Source organism: Camellia sinensis, chromosome 5, assembly GCF_055761805.1.
Source record: "Camellia sinensis isolate YWXY chromosome 5, ASM5576180v1, whole genome shotgun sequence".
NCBI classification, from domain to species: Eukaryota; Viridiplantae; Streptophyta; class Magnoliopsida; order Ericales; family Theaceae; genus Camellia; species Camellia sinensis.
In genome coordinates this window covers 101,756,170-101,772,021 of record NC_138965.1, presented here as the reverse complement: position 1 = coordinate 101,772,021, position 15,852 = coordinate 101,756,170, and the positions used below count along the sequence as shown (strand labels likewise).

The 15,852-nt window shown below is 39.4% G+C and overlaps 1 pseudogene across 1 annotated transcript in view; it reads left to right on the top strand.

Moving 5' to 3' along the window:
* Positions 1-14,444, top strand: part of LOC114268980 (uncharacterized) — a 40,037-nt pseudogene extending 25,593 nt beyond the window's left edge. Inside the window, exons 3-7 of the transcript XR_014329915.1 lie at positions 12,510-12,601; positions 13,020-13,092; positions 13,232-13,307; positions 13,436-13,526; positions 14,275-14,444. The product of XR_014329915.1 is annotated as an uncharacterized LOC114268980 (transcript). The remainder of the gene's footprint in view (positions 1-12,509; positions 12,602-13,019; positions 13,093-13,231; positions 13,308-13,435; positions 13,527-14,274) is intronic.
* The last annotated feature ends 1,408 nt before the right edge of the window (positions 14,445-15,852 follow it).

Below are 15,852 nucleotides of genomic sequence, written 5' to 3'. Positions count from 1 at the left end.
TCTTTCCCGTACAGGTATCATGATTTCTAAGAACCTCTCTGACTACAAATGAGCATAATTAGTGCATAAGAAACACAATAATAGAAATTAAGATGTCATGATTGTTAGAAATGGGTTTGGGAAGTTTTAGAAAAATTTTCCTCAACTATGATCTAATTTTTAAGTGGGACTCATGTGTCAAATTTGACGGGTCTAAGTGGTAACGCGTTCTATGTCGCGTTGTGATTCACATAATATATTTAGTTGCTCAAAACTATTATCAGGTGAATAGAGAATTAAAGCCAAAGTGAGCTCTATGGAAATGGAGTTTTTGGTGAAAATTCCTTAAGGTTTGAATAAATGTTTGTCCCACAGTGGTTTGGTGGGAAAAATTTTATGGGTTTATAAAGCTTGGGATTGCAACTTGGGGAGGGCCCCAAATGGCACCCCAAGTTTGTAGAAGGGAAAGGTAAATTAAACTCCTCGTGAGTACGTGGTGTGAGGTTGGGTTGGACTGGGCTTGTTCGGCCCAATACTACTTATTTTTTAGGCAAAAAATATTTGAATTTTATTTTTCTAAAATTAAAATCTAATTTTTTGGAATTTGAATTTTGAAAATTAATTTCAAAATTGGCTCCAATTTTTCGCCACTCGAACAGATGTATATCTGTTTGAATTTAAACAAAACAGATTCATATCTGTTGGAAATTTAAACCCAATAAGTTCCATACATGTTCATTCAAACCGAATAGCTAGAATACATGTTCAAACAGGTTTTGCACCTGTTTAATTCCAACCATACAGCTACGGATTTTTTTATATAAAGACAGTCTCTCATTTGGATTTTTACTCTAATTTTCATTCTTCTTTGCTGCCATTCATCTCTGTATTTTGCTGCATTAATTTTCTGTGAGAAAGAGTGTATGTGTTCGTTGTGCGAATAATTTGTAGTGCTGCAATTATTTGTTGTTAATCATTTTATCCTAGGAGATAGACGTCCATAATCTGAAAAGACCGTGGAGAGGACGAATCTGTCTTAAGGATACGGTGTTAAACACTGGACTTGATCAAAATTTTGCTCAATAAATACATAAGGTTAGTAATTAATTTATTTTTTATTTTATTATTTATTTATATCATATTTTGATTTTATTTTTGTAACAAAATAAAATCTGTTTTATTTATTTATTTATTTTATAGTCTGGTTTGATTTTTGTAATCAAACAATCTCTCTCATTTCCTTTATTTCTTCTATATTCCGTTTGTTGTTAAGTATAAAACAGAATTTATTTTTTTAAATACAATAAAAATTGTCCAACAATGATTTCTAGTCAAAATACCGACTCTCTCTGTAAAAGAGATGCAAATACTCAACTAAAGGCATGATATATCATAAGATACTCAAAAATAATTTTGAAAATAAGTCCAATTTCAAACCGGTTTCGCATAGCGTATAAGTTCAATTTTCAAACCGGCATAACATAGCGTATAAGTTCAATTACAAACCGGCTTCGCATAGCGAGTCTAATTTTCAAACCGGCTTTGCATAGCTTATAAGTGTAATTTCAAACCGGCTTCGCATAGCGTACAAGTCCAATTTTCAAACCGGCTTCGCATAAGCGTATAAGTCCAATTACAAATCGGCTTCGCGTAGCGTGTAAGTCCAATTTTCAAAATCTTCCTTCATATTATTTACATTTTGCCCCTGAACTACATTGGTTTGATTCCTTGCAAAAGGATACGTAGGCAATCTTTGGGTTCAACTACATGCATTGCATCTTGTTTGATTGCCCAAGTCTTACGGCCTTGTCAAAAAGGGTCATCTTCGGGCTTTGACATTCACTCACGTCATGAAATGACTTCGAGCTCTGTCAAAGAGGGGTAACTGTAGACACCCCATTTTGACTGGCCCTAAGACTTGGGCACTTTATTTTGACCACCCTCACCAGAAAAATCAAATTGAAATTTTAATTCCAAACCTCACCTATTTTGGCCAAATTAAAATATTTTTATTATTATTTTATGAATTTGTAATCTTTTATAATTTTATATAATTTTGTGTGTTTGTACAAACTTTTTAGGTGTGTTTATAAAAATTGGCATGTGATATTTGATAAATAAAAAAATAATAAAAATAAAAAAACAAAAAAGAAAAGAAAAGAAAAGAAAATATGGTCAGAATGTTGTGGGTGAGATGATGATAATATAAAAAAAATGAAAAAACGAAAGGAAAGGTCGTGGTGAACATGGTGTATGGCCAAGATAATTATGTGTTGTTTTGGTGGAGTATTTTTAGAGAGCAAGGTTAGGTATTATAAAAAAAAATTTATGAAAATAATTATAAAAAATTTATAATTTTTAAATTATATTTAAAATAAAATATCACATACTAATTAAAGTAATTTAAAAATCATAATATTTTTATAAAAGTTTTTCATGATCCTTTATTTTTCTCATTTTTAAAACAGAAAGGTGGAGTGAGCGGAGAGGTAGGTAACACACTCATCACCCACCACCAAGGATCCTCTAGAGTGAAATTTTCCTAAAGTTTTCTAGAGTACTACATTGTGTGGTTGAGATTTATTGACAAGTCACATCAAAAAAATTGATGTGACTTGCTAGTAAATCTTAACCACACAATGTAACACTTTAGAAAACTTTAGAGAAAAATCACTCTAGAGGATCCTTGTTCATCACCCACACACTACGCATGCACACAGACATCATCCACACGGCATGACACACCCATGTTTCACTCACTAAAAAAAGAGATTGACACACAACACCCAGGGGGGATCTCTCTCTTCTCTCTCTAACATTCCTCTCTTTCACGACACAGACCCAACACACCAGAAGACAGACACCACCAACTTTTCTCTCTCTAGAGGCACCCATTCCTCTCTCTCTCTCTCTCTCTCAAAAAATGTAAAGACACACCAAAACCAACGGGGAGGGGGGCACGACAGACACATACACGAGGGAGACACTCAACAGAGAGAAGAGAACGGAGCACAGACAGGAGAGGGGGAAGGGGATGCAGATACACAGACCACCCGATCACACACACGGTGATCTCTCTCTCCTTCCATACACACACTAGAGCTTCAAGACTGATAGAGAGACCCAAGACACACAGGCACGGGCTCTCTCGCTCCCTCGGGTGAGAGGAGAGGGAGATGACAGCATTGTTTTAGGGGAGGAGCACACACATGCATGAGATACACATACGGATGAACACACACAGAGAGACACATGCATCTTCTCTCTCACTCTCCAGCCTCGGCATGCACATGCATATACCATAGAGGCTAATCTCCGCGTCCACTGACCACCACCGGGACACCAACGGCTCATCAAACCCACCAGCCAACGTCTCTCTCTCGACCTTCACTCCTCCTCTAATCGCTCACACACATCACCCACCCTTCTCTCGAACGCACCCTCCAGAATCACACTCTCTCTCTCTAAAAGAGGAGACCCAACACCACTCAAGGGAGATGAAGATACACACCTTTACATCCACATGCACTGATGACCCCCACGGCTAGCACATACACAGACACACGGTTGATACAGGGGGAGAAGACAGTACAGACGGGAGAGAGGGGGACCTCACAATCTCTCTCTCTCTTGAGGAGAATAAAGAAGAAAAGAGAAAATAAAACAGGGGGGGCTCGCTCTATCTCTCTCACTCTCTCGGCCTCCACTCTCTCTCACCCCGAAATTCTTCTTTGGAGCCATACATGAACTTCTCTATCTCTTTGCCTCTTCTCTCTCTCTCTATATTTCTGATTTTTGGTGAGACCAAACCCACGGTCTCTCTCTCTAAAACAACAAAGACACACTTCGAGTCCACTCTCTCTCTGTCTCTCGGGTAGAGAAGAGTCACACACATGCATGACACATACACACACAGATAAAACGGGGAGGAAGTTATGATATGAGGGGTGGGTGTCTAGAGAGGGAAAAGGTGGTGAGGAAGGTGTGGTTCATGTCATGGGGGATGAGTGAATTATTTTAGAGAGAGTGAGAGGAGAAGGAAAGAGAAAAGGTGACCAAGAAGATTTTTAGAGAGATTGAGTGCAAAAGATCAACATGTTTGATGAGTTATTGAAGAGCAACTTCTACTCAAAATGCAAGTCTGCAATCAAGCTCACGAAGACTCGAATCGGTATGATAAACAGGAAGAGAAACGCAATGGAGAAGTTTCTGAGGAAAGACATTGCTGATCTTCTCACAACTGGTCTCGACGTCAATGCCTATGGCAGAACCGAGCTTGTGGTCTTGGATGCAACTTTCAGTTCCAAAGAATGGTCTATACTCATGCAACAGTAAAGGCGACAGAGTTCATGGTCGTAGTCGCCGAAGTATATGAAGCTTTTATTTTATTTTTATTTTGAGGGTTTGTGAGAATTTTATTTTATTCATTTTTTTTGGATCTGTAATATTTAAGGTGTTGTAATAACTCTTCATCCCGTTTCTTTCTCTCCAATTCTTTACTCGTTTTCCGTACCTGTACATATGTATATATTTGGCATGCCATGCATATTTATGCTTTACATTCATGTCTCATGCATTAAGATTCAGCTAAATTTACGTGTGTGGATTTAATCAATTCTTCTGTGATTCTATGCTCTACCTCATGTTCTTGAGATAATTCATATGCCATATCTTAGAAGTCAAATCTTTAGTTGCATCTCATGAGTGACTTGCATTAGGATTCTGTATATAAGATCATGCATATTTTACTAACTTTGTTTTGTAACTGTTCGAGGGACGTCGGTAAATCTGTGAGTTTTTATGCTTTAGCATCCCATTTGTGTGTGATTTTCTTATTATGTTTAGCATCCTATCATGAGACTAATTGCTTAAATGATAAACTGTATGAATGTCTGTGGATGAAGGCTTGTTACTTGAATTGGAATGATTCAATAAATGTATGTTTTAAGCCCACTTTGCAGTGGCAAATTCACAAATTTTAAATCCGCTTTGTCAAGTGGCAAATTCAAACCCTTTTCGAAAAACAAACATGAAATTGAAGTGTTCCAATTTAAGCAAACTAGTTTATACTTATATGCTTCACATAGTAAATTTTAGGATTTATTCAATAATCAGAACATGAACATATAAAGAAAATAAAAAAGTCATATCATGGTTTAGTAGAGGCCGATCTTTTGATCAGGTGAGTAGGGGTGCTCATTATTGACCTTCCCCTCTCATACCTAAGGTTCCGAGCCAAGCATCCTTGGTTAAGACGAACAGTGGCCTTGGCACCGAGTCATGGGTTTCCTAATTTTCCAAAATATTAGGTGGCAACTCTAAGATCTGATGACGCAGTCTATTTTTGGACAAAATTGCAATAAAATGGATTTTCAATAAAATTTGTCAAATCTGGACTCTCATCTACGATTTACATTGCACTCGTGAGACAAAATCAAAGAGATCTCGGGATTCCGAACTGTTTAACGCGCGCGGGTACCCCCCGGGCATGTTACATCCAGCGAGCAAGGAGGCCAACACTAATGCATGTGGAGACAGTAGAAGAGGAGGTGGATAGACTTCTAGAGGCTAGAGCCATTCGAGAGATAAATTACCTGACATGGCTATCAAACACAGTGGTTGTAAAGAAAAAGAATGGTAAGTGGAGGGTCTGCGTGGATTTCACCAGCCTAAACAAAGCTTGTCCCAAAGACAGTTTCCCATTACCCAAGATTGATCAATTGGTGGATGTCATTTCAGGGCATAGAAGGATGAGCTTCCTAGATGCCTATAGGGGGTACCATCAGATAGCTATGTACCCTCCAGATGAGAAAAAGACTGCATTCATCACCCCAAAAGGGCTATACTGCTATAGGGTAATGCCTTTTGGATTGAAAAATGCAGGAGCAACTTACCAGAGATTGGTAACCAAGATGTTCAGACATCTAATTGGCAGAACAGTAGAGGTATACATAGATGACATGGTCGTGAAGACCAAGGAGCCTAATGATCATCTGGAAGACTTAAAGGCAGTCTTTGACATCCTTAAAACATATCGGCCCCGACTCAATGCAACGAAGTGTGCATTTGGAGTTGGGTCTGGTAAGTTCTTAGGATATTTGGTAACCAGAAGAGGCATTGAGGCAAACCCAGATCAGATCAAGGCTATCTTAGAACTGAAGAGCCCAACATCGGCAAAACAAGTACAGATGTTGATTGGACGGGCTGCAGCCTTGAACAGATTCATAAGCAGAAGTTTTGATAAGTGTAAGCCTTTCTTCAGCTTAGTAAAGAAAGCCACAGACTTCTTATGGACCGAAGAATGTGAAGCCGTCTTGGCCGACTTAAAGAAGTATTTAACCACAGCTCCAGTTCTCTCAAATCCAGTACCTGGAGAGGAGCTGTTCTTATACTTGGCAGTTTCAGAGCACGCAGTAAGTGCAGTAGTAGTCAGAGAAGAAAAATGAGAGCAAAGGGCAGTTTATTACGTGAGTAAAACCCTGGCAGACGCAGAGACCAGATACTTACCATTGGAGAAGTTAACACTGGCCTTAATAATGGCTTCCAAGAAACTGAATCATTACTTTCAAGCCCACAAAATTGTAGTGTTAACTGAACATCCTTTAAGGTCCCTGTTGCAGCAAGGAGATATGACAGGCAGAATAGCCAGATGGGCAGTGGCCTTGGGCCAATATGACCTGGAATTCAGACCCAGGACAGCAATCAAAGGCCAAGTCTTAGCCGACTTCATAGTCGAGCTCACACCAGACGCCGTCATACATCAGGCTCCGTTAAGCCGAGGTATACAAAGTCCAAATGAGCAAGAAAAAACCAAGCAGGGGACAACAGAACAAAGGAACAAAGAGAAACTCAGGCCTTGCAGCATTTACATCAACGACTCCTTCCGGTTATATGTTGATGGGAGTTCAAACCGACAAGGAGCAGGGGCAGGAGTAGTACTAGTATCGCCAGATGGGTAGATACTGGAACAATCTATTCGTTTGGGGTTTAAGGCCTCAAACAATGAAGCAGAATATGAAGCACTAATCACAGGGTTAAAGCTGGCAGCAGCCATGGAAACCGACAAGGTAATAATCTTCTGTGACTCCCAACTTATAGTCAACCAGACAACAGGCGAATATGCAGCCCGAGATGAAAGGATGTTGGTTTATGTAAAGGAAGTGGGCAGACTGGTAGCCTTATTTCAAAATTACCGACTACAGCAGGTAAGCCAAGATGACAACAGCCATGTCAATGCTCTGGCCAACCTGGCTAGTGCAATGAAGTCCGGAGAGGCAAGAACGATAATGGTTGACTACTTGTCAGGTCTAAGCGTATAACCACTGAACACAGAGCGTGAAGCAATGTGTGTGGAGATGGGACCAAGTTGGATGGATGCAATAATAGTATTCCTTAGAGATGAGAAGCTGCCAGATGACCAGAAAGAAGCGCACAAGATCAGATTGAAGTCGGCAAGATTCAGTTTGACCGCAGAAGGACATCACTACAGAAGATCTTTTACTGGACCCCTTCTAAAGTGTGTGCATCTTGCACAGGTTGAAGACTTTCTATACGAAATACATGAAGGAGTATGTGGAAGCCACGCTGAGGACAAGTCACTTGCTCACAAGGCCATTACTCAAGGGTACTGGTGGCCCTACATGCAGAAAGATGCCGAAGCCTATGTCAAGAAGTGTGAGAAGTGCCAGAGGTTTGCACCGTTAATACATCAACCAGCAGCAAACTTGAACCCGGTGTCCAGCCCTTGGCCATTTGCCCAATGGGGTATGGATCTTATTGAAAAACTACCTAAAACAACTAGACAAATGAAGTGCCTGCTGGTAGCAACAGGTTACTTCACCAAGTGGGTAGAAGCTGAACCTCTTGCCAAGATTCGGGACGTTGATGTAAAGAACTTCATATGGAAGAACATTATCACCAGATTTGGAATCCCAAGAGTAATAATAGCTGATAATGGCACACAGTTTGATAGTAAGCTATTTAAGAGCTTCTGTACAAAGTTCAAAATCAAGAATTATTTTTTCACCCCAAGTTTTCCTCAAAGTAATGGACAAGCAGAAGCATCCAACAAAGTTATCTTGGATGGGATTAAGAAGAGGCTACAAGCAGCAAAGGGAAAGTGGGTGGATGAATTGCTCAGTGTACTCTGGGCATATTGGACTACGCCGAGAAGATCGACTAGGAAATCCCTATTTGCCATGGCTTATGGCACAGAAGCAGTCATTCCTCTGGAGGTCGGCATCCCAGGGATCATAACCCAGGGAGTGGAGAATGGAACAAATGATATATTTATGGCTCGAGATCTGGATCTGCTAGAAGAAAGAAGGGAGAAAGCAGCAATTCAACTAGGGGCATACCAGCAGCAACTTGCCAGGGCTTATAATAAGAAGGTGAACTCGCGAGAGTTCCAAGTTGGTGACCTCGTCCTGAGAAAGGTCGTCGACAACAAGAAGGATCCCAAAGAGGGCAAGCTTGGCCCGAATTGGGAGGGACCCTATAGAATCATCTCGGTCTTTGGCAATAGGGCATATTGGCTTGAGGACTGTGAAGGCAAAGAATTGCCAAGACTCTGGAATACTTGCAATCTGAAATTTTTCTATCACTAGATTTTCTTGTTTTCTAAGTTTTCTTTTTCTTTTGTTATAAGCAGAAGTAATAAAGTTTTAGCTTGATCTTTAAACTTGTGTAATGTGATTAACCATATACTGGACGATGTTTCTAAGCGAAACATGATGAATAACTTAGACTTATTATATGGCAGAGTAGAACTTTTACTTGCATATAATAGACTTGAACTAAATTGGCGATGTTTCTAAGCGAAACATGACGAATGACTTAGACTTATTATATAGCAGAGTAGAATTATACTTGCATATAATAAAGTTGAACTAAGTTGGGATAACTTGGACTTGTCATATTGGCAGAATCAGACTCAGATTGGAACTAAGTACATGTTAATCAGATTAACAAAGAGGCTGAGGTTGCTGACCTCGTTCGGTCTTTGTTTGAATCTGACCTTTGCAACAAGGTCAAAGCCCTAGGCTTAATAAGAACCTAAGTGGAACTTAGGTTCACATTAGGGGGCAGAGGGCTGGAAAATAATGCTTGAAAAATTGGTTTAACACTTGTTGAAATTTTAAAAAAAATTTACAAGTTGAAGTTAAGCCGAGGTTATGATAGAGGGAGATTGGTTTAACACTTGTTGAAATTTTAAGAAAAATTTACAAGTTGAAGTTAAAGGAAGATTGGTTTAACACTTGTTGAAATTTTACGAAAAATTTACAAGTTGAAGTTAAACCGAGGTTATGTTAAAAGAAGTTGGTTTAAAGCGTTAGGCCAAAGCCGAGATGAAACGTTAGTGGGTGCAACCGAGGTGTTATACCTCGAGGAGATTGCACAGTTAAGGTGTATGTTGATACTTGCATTCAAATAAGGAAGTTCAAATACAAAAAGGCACTTCGGCCTGACATTAAAAAGTAATTGTTCAGATTGCAAAGGTGGCATATCGGCCAAATTAAAGCTTACACTGTTTTAAAAAGAAAGAAAAAAGTACAAGGTGCAGAAAAAAGGAGAAAAAAATCAAGCTAAGGCTCTTCGGCGTCTCTGGCTGGTTGGGTCTGGAGTTCAGAAGACAGTTGAGAAGATATCTCGGTGGCCTTCTCAGCCGCGAGCTCGGTATTGATTTCTTGAAGAGTTTGGTCGAGGCTCTTGTCGGTAATAGGCGCGTCCGATATTGCCTTATCAGGAGTAGCATCTTTGGAGACCCCACCCTCCTCATCCTGAGACAAGTCCACGACTTGCTCATTTAGAGTAGGGGACTGGGCCCCAACAGCTTCCTTTTTCTTTTTCACCAAAGCTTCCTCCTCAGACTCAAAATCGTCTTCGGATTGGCTTGGAGTAGGGGGGAATGGCAGGGTCATTAGCATTCTTGAGGGGGGAGTCCTTGGAGACATCAAGCTTTTTGAGGGTAGACATCTAATCCAGGGTAAAACCCTTGTTGCATGCCTGATTCATTTGCTTTTTGTAGTCCTCCTTGACGTCGACCGCCCTCTCAGCATATGCCTTCTCATCAATGGCCTTGATCTCGGCCTCCTTTGTGGCCAGGGCATGTTGAAGCTCCTTTTGGGCCTCAACCATCTTGGCCTCGGCCTCTTTCTTTTTGGCCGTAAGGACCTTGGCAATAGCCTCTACAGCGTCGGCCTTGTCCTGATCCTTCTTGGCCGCGGCGGCCTAATCTGACAAGGTCTTCATTTTTGCCTCGGCCTTTTTGATGGTTTTCTACAAACCAGCAACCTCTCTGATCTTGTCGGCCAACTCCTTCCTCATTTCAAAAGCTTGCATTGAGAAGGAGTGGGCGTGCTAGATTGCCTGAAAGAAAATGGACAGGACAAAAGTTAGTAAAAGTCCTTTAAGTATAGTAAAATAGAGAAAGAAAAATACCAAGTGTAAGGAACTTACTTGAACGGAATGCTGCAGCATCAAAGCGAAGTTTTCATACTCGCTTATCTCGGCGTTACGATTGAGATCATTTGGAAGGAGCAAAGCCGTAGAGAGGGCAACGCCGACCTCAAGATCAGTCGCGCTATCACCAACTCTGACTGGCTTGTCCTCTATAGTGATGGGAGGGGCCCAGGGGGCATCTGATTTCATGGACCCCGAGGTTGTGGCCGACTCTGACCTCGGCCTCTTTGACCGAGTTGAATGGGATGGATAGAAAATTGAGAGCAAGGGAACGTATAAGAAATGGAAAAGATTAAATCTGAGCACTCTTTGATCATCGGTGAGGATATGGCTTCTTTTCTAGGGGAATTTATTTGGAAGTCTGGTGTGCCAACAAAGCTCATTTTTTTTTGGGTGTATGTGCGTGTGGATATTCTCACTATTAATAACTCGGTGCAGGATGCATTTAGATTACCTTTCTATTCACTTGTCATTCCCATTTTAGGGTGACTGTTAAAAGCTTGAGCATCTCAAGGGGTTCTTTTCTCAGTTAATCAGATGAACAAATAGACCTGGTGTCAGTAAACATAGGCTGTTTATACCTCTGCTGCCATGGAAGCGGAAAGAGGCTTATCCTGCGAGCCCTGCAACAATTATTTTGTGTTTTCTGTTACAAGAGGGAGAAAAACTGAGAAATCACTTGAGATCATTTGAACAGATCTTACTTGTTGAGGATCCTTGAAAACATGCAAACTGTTGATGAGAACTATTGTAGTCGTGGGGAGTGATCCAAATAATTATGTAGATCACAAAGTCTGAGAGTTTATCTAATGGGGTAGCTATGAAGCATGGACACTCCAAAATCGGTGCCGTGGGGGTGTTCGACACGAGGACACGCCGGGGACACGTACGGGACACGCCAGATGGCGTGTCCCTTTAATTTAATGATTTTCTTTGTAGGGGACACGGTGGGGATATGCGTGTCCATATCGGGACACGGCATGAGATGCAGCAGGGTTGACTTTTTTTTTTTCTTCTTTTTTTGCCTCTCTTATTTGGTGTTTTTGTGAAGAATATTGTTGGATGTTGAATGTTTTCCCTTTTCGTCTCAGTTCTTGTTATCGTTTATTATGACTTTTTTGTGAATGAATGATCTATTAATTTGTTTAAATGTAGTGGTTATATTTATTGAATTAATGTTACTATGTTAGTGTTTGTTAATTTTGATTTAGGATGAATGTAACATGAATCTACATAACACATAAAAATATATTAAAAAAAATAAAGTCGCCATGTCTCCCGCTGAGTCTGTGTCCCCATTTTTTGGAAATTGTCGTGTCCCGTGTCGGTGTCCATGTCCGTGCTTCACAGTGGGGTGCTTCACAGTGGGGTAGTATCGGGGATTCTTTCTACATCTCTGGTTAGAATGCATTAACCTTGTCATATAGTTAATTGAACAAGGTTTTTTTTCTTGTCAAATCAAAGTTAATTTTGTTCTCATGTGTAGCTTCAATCACTATATAACCTCAAATTTTACCTGAATACTATAAGTCTTGATGCTTGCTGTTATATTTTCCTATTTTTTATGGCTAGAAACTTCTTTTCTCTCTGTAGAAGTTGCTTCTGGCATCAATTTCATATTTTCTTTTCTGTTGAAAACAAAAATGTTAAACTTGATTTTTGAGGGGATAGTGTTTGGATGGCTACGTTTTTAAGACCTTTCTTAAGGACTTGTAAAAAAGGGTCTTTTTGTATTTGTGTCAGAGTTATGCATGCCACTGTTCTTGCCAAACATGATAGAGTTTAGACATCATGTTTCTTGCACCACATGTTTATTTTTTGACATCCTTAGTGCTCTTATTGAGTTTATGTATGATTGCTCTAAAATATTGGTAATGTTTGTATCTCTATTTGCCTGTTTTGGGTTGTATGTACCTCCTTGAAGAGGAATATTTGATGATGCAATATATTTCACTTATCATGTTTGTTTTAAAAAACAAAAATCACTAGTATCCAATTTATTTTTCACTTTAGTATCTTTAAAATCTACGCGAACTCTTGACTCAATTCTTTGCTCTATTCATTTCAGAACTTCCTTGTGGATATAAAAGGGCCTGCATTGGCATTTCTTCATGTACTTTCATTTGAAGGAGGAACAAGGAGAAACATACCCAAGTTTGAGGTGCAAGTTTCACCATTTAGAATGTTTTGACTAATGCACTATGCTATTCTATTTATTATTGATTGATGCCCCGCTGTTTTCTCGTTAACTTGGGTTATATGACCTGAAGATGCTTACGATGACTATGACCATCTCAATCTTGTGTTCATGTTCCATGATTGGATTGCAAAACCTGCTTAAGGAAAAGTGAATTTGACCAACAGATTGTTTGTTTAGTGCTAAGACCAACACTGAGAATGTGAAAACTGAAAAAGAGTAAATCAAAGGCAGGCTGGGATTCCCATTGGATGTGGTTTGGAACTGCTGAATATATGCACCCATTGTAGTTCAGCAAAATTGTCCTAAAAATTGGAACTTAACGGTAATTTTTTTCTTTTAATATTATTGCATCTCAGTTGGCTTAACCTCTATCTTGCAGGTAGGTACTTTGATCTATGTTCGGGTTGTGAAGGCAAACACGGGCATGAATCCCGAGTTGTCATGCACTGATGGCTGGTTTTCATTCTGGACTTCCAACTCCATTCTATATATGGCTTCCATGTGTTGCCTTCTTTTTACTTGTAAAATTCTCGGTCGATTTAAGATTCTCAATTGACCTATAGTTTCTGAAAAACTATTCATGCTTTGTAGCCACTGGGAAAGTAGCGGAGTATGGTCCCCTTAAAGATGGCTTCACATTTGAATCATCAACTGGCCTTGCCCGAATGTGAGATTTTCCCTCTCCTTTAATACATGGATATTTCAGTATTTCTAACACAGAACCACTCTGTTTGAATTCTACGCATTGAGATTTTCTTTCAGTTGTGCTGACATGTCTGTTTTTTTGTCTTCTAGGCTGCTCAGCTCCCCAACATGCCCGGTTCTTGAAGGTCTTGGGAAGAAGCTCTCCTTTGAGATAGCAGTTGGTTTAAATGGCCGTGTTTGGGTATGAAACTTGCGTTGCTTCCTTATTGCAGTTGGGTTGAAGAGGTTCCTTGTTTCAAAACTATTTTATTTTATTTTTGTGGAAATTAAAAAATAACCCCAGGTTTAACCCTATCAATAAATTAAACTCCCTCACTACCAGCCACCCCTCAGCCGACCCTGCCACCACCAGCTGCCTGAGCCATCCCTAGTGCCTCCCTCACCCTCCCTAGTCCTCTACTTCACCAGCTCCGCACTACCACCTTCCCTTCACGAACCCCTCCATCTAATTGGGAGAAACCCTTGATTTTTTCAACTATTGATATGGCCAATGACTGTTGCAGAAGGTCGGATCCTATGTCGTCAAGTACATGGTAGGATTGATGATGGGTGGTTTAGTGGATGGTTGATAAAGGGTTGTTGCAATCTAGTTTGGTCAAGCTTAAAGTTGGATTGACTTCAAGTTTAAAAAGCGAGTGAGAGAGTGCCACGTTACTGCATAAATTTTATGAGTAAAACAATCCCTTAATGACTATCATCATCATCATCATCATTATTATGTTCTCTTCTCCCGTTTCCTTTGTGTATTGTGATCTTTACTTTCTCTAGGCTTTATGTCATCTATGCGGGCTGAGCCAAAAGCTCTTTGAGAAGAATTTATTCTTGCTATTTTAATATTTGTAAATATAGTTTGGATTCTTATTTTTAAAATAAATCACTTTCTAGTACTGATGCTTTCTTATTTTCTCGGCATTTTTGTATCAATGTAGGTGAACGCTGAGGCTCCATCTACAGTCATCCTTATATCAAATGCAATTATGAATTCAGAGTCGTTGAGTGGGGTTTAGCAAAAGATTATGGTGGAGAAACTGCTCCAGAGAGTTCAGTGATCAAGTCAGTCCATTTCATTTGTGATTTAATCTCCCCTCCTTTAAGTTATTTAAGTACAAAGCAGCTGCAAAAAATTAGGTTTTAAAATTTTTATTCTATGTTATTAGTATACTGTTTTTATTTGGGGTTAATTAGTCCCGATAATTTTAATTTGAACAATTTGGTCCATACACTTCAAGTCTAGTTTCAATTTGGTCATTCTGTCTAAATTGAAGATTAAAAATTAACAATCACTACTAGAAAACTGACTTTTTGCTACTATATAATTTGCGACCATCTGATTAGCCGTCGCAAATAATCAATTTACCCCCTTATTTTCTTCTATTTATTTTCCCTTTTTCTTTATACTTGCCCTAGCTCCTCCATAAACACCGATTGTTCTCTTTCTCTCGCTCTCTATCGGTCTCACAGTAATACGACTGGTATAAATCTCTCTCCTCTCTCTCTCTCTCTCCTCTCTCTCTCTCTCTTCCTCAATCTCGCTTTCTCTCTTTCTCTCAATCTCGTGCTCTCTCTCCTTTGATCTTCTCAAATTAGCACCTCTACTATACATGTATATGTACCTCTATATATATTATGTATATGTTGTGAATATCAATGTTTGAAATTGAATTTATTCTGTTGAGGTCCGAGCAAGAATCGAAGTAGACATCCTCAACTTCCTCAAGATCTTGAACTCTTCGACTCCGACAATCTCATATTTCTTTGGTTTACAATTTTGCTTCAAATCTCTACTCTCGAAATGTGTATATATATATATGTATGTGCGTGTGTATTTTTGTGTTAAGCATTGAGTCACTGTTGATTTTAATTTGACAAATTTGGGGATTTTTGAGTGTGTTATAGATCAATAGAAGATGGAATAATAGCTGAGGGATTGTTGACTGATGTTTCGTGGATTTTTCTTTCTCACTCGTTTTGCACGAGGTCTTTGATGAGAGTTAACTAACACTGCTGAATCTTTCATTAGCTATATCGCTGTGTAAGCTTTTCTTTCGTTTCCGCCCATAGAAGTTTGCGTTTCCTTCTGACTTCATTTCTTCCTTCTCTCTCATTTCTGCAGAGATTCAGGAGCAGGGGTTTCCGGTGAAGCCTAGACATACAGAGGTGAGTTTTAGTGGTAATTTTTTTGTTTTTTTGTGATCAAACTATGCAGATTTTGAAATTGAGGGGTTTCTTTTGAGATTTGTGTTGGTTGATCTTGAGGAGGTGTGTTTACAGGGGACATTGATGCATGTATGAGACCGCGGTTATTCGGTGACCGCCTCTGAATTTTGGTGGAATATTCGTTCGTTGAATTTCGAATTTTGAGTTGTGTTATTGTTGTTTGTATTGTATTGTATTGTACTAGGGATTTTTTACTTTAATTATTGAAAATGATCACTCTGTTATTGGGGTTTTTACTTTTGGGTAAGAAAGTTGGTGGAAAATTTGTGATGGAAAAAGGTCTTCACATC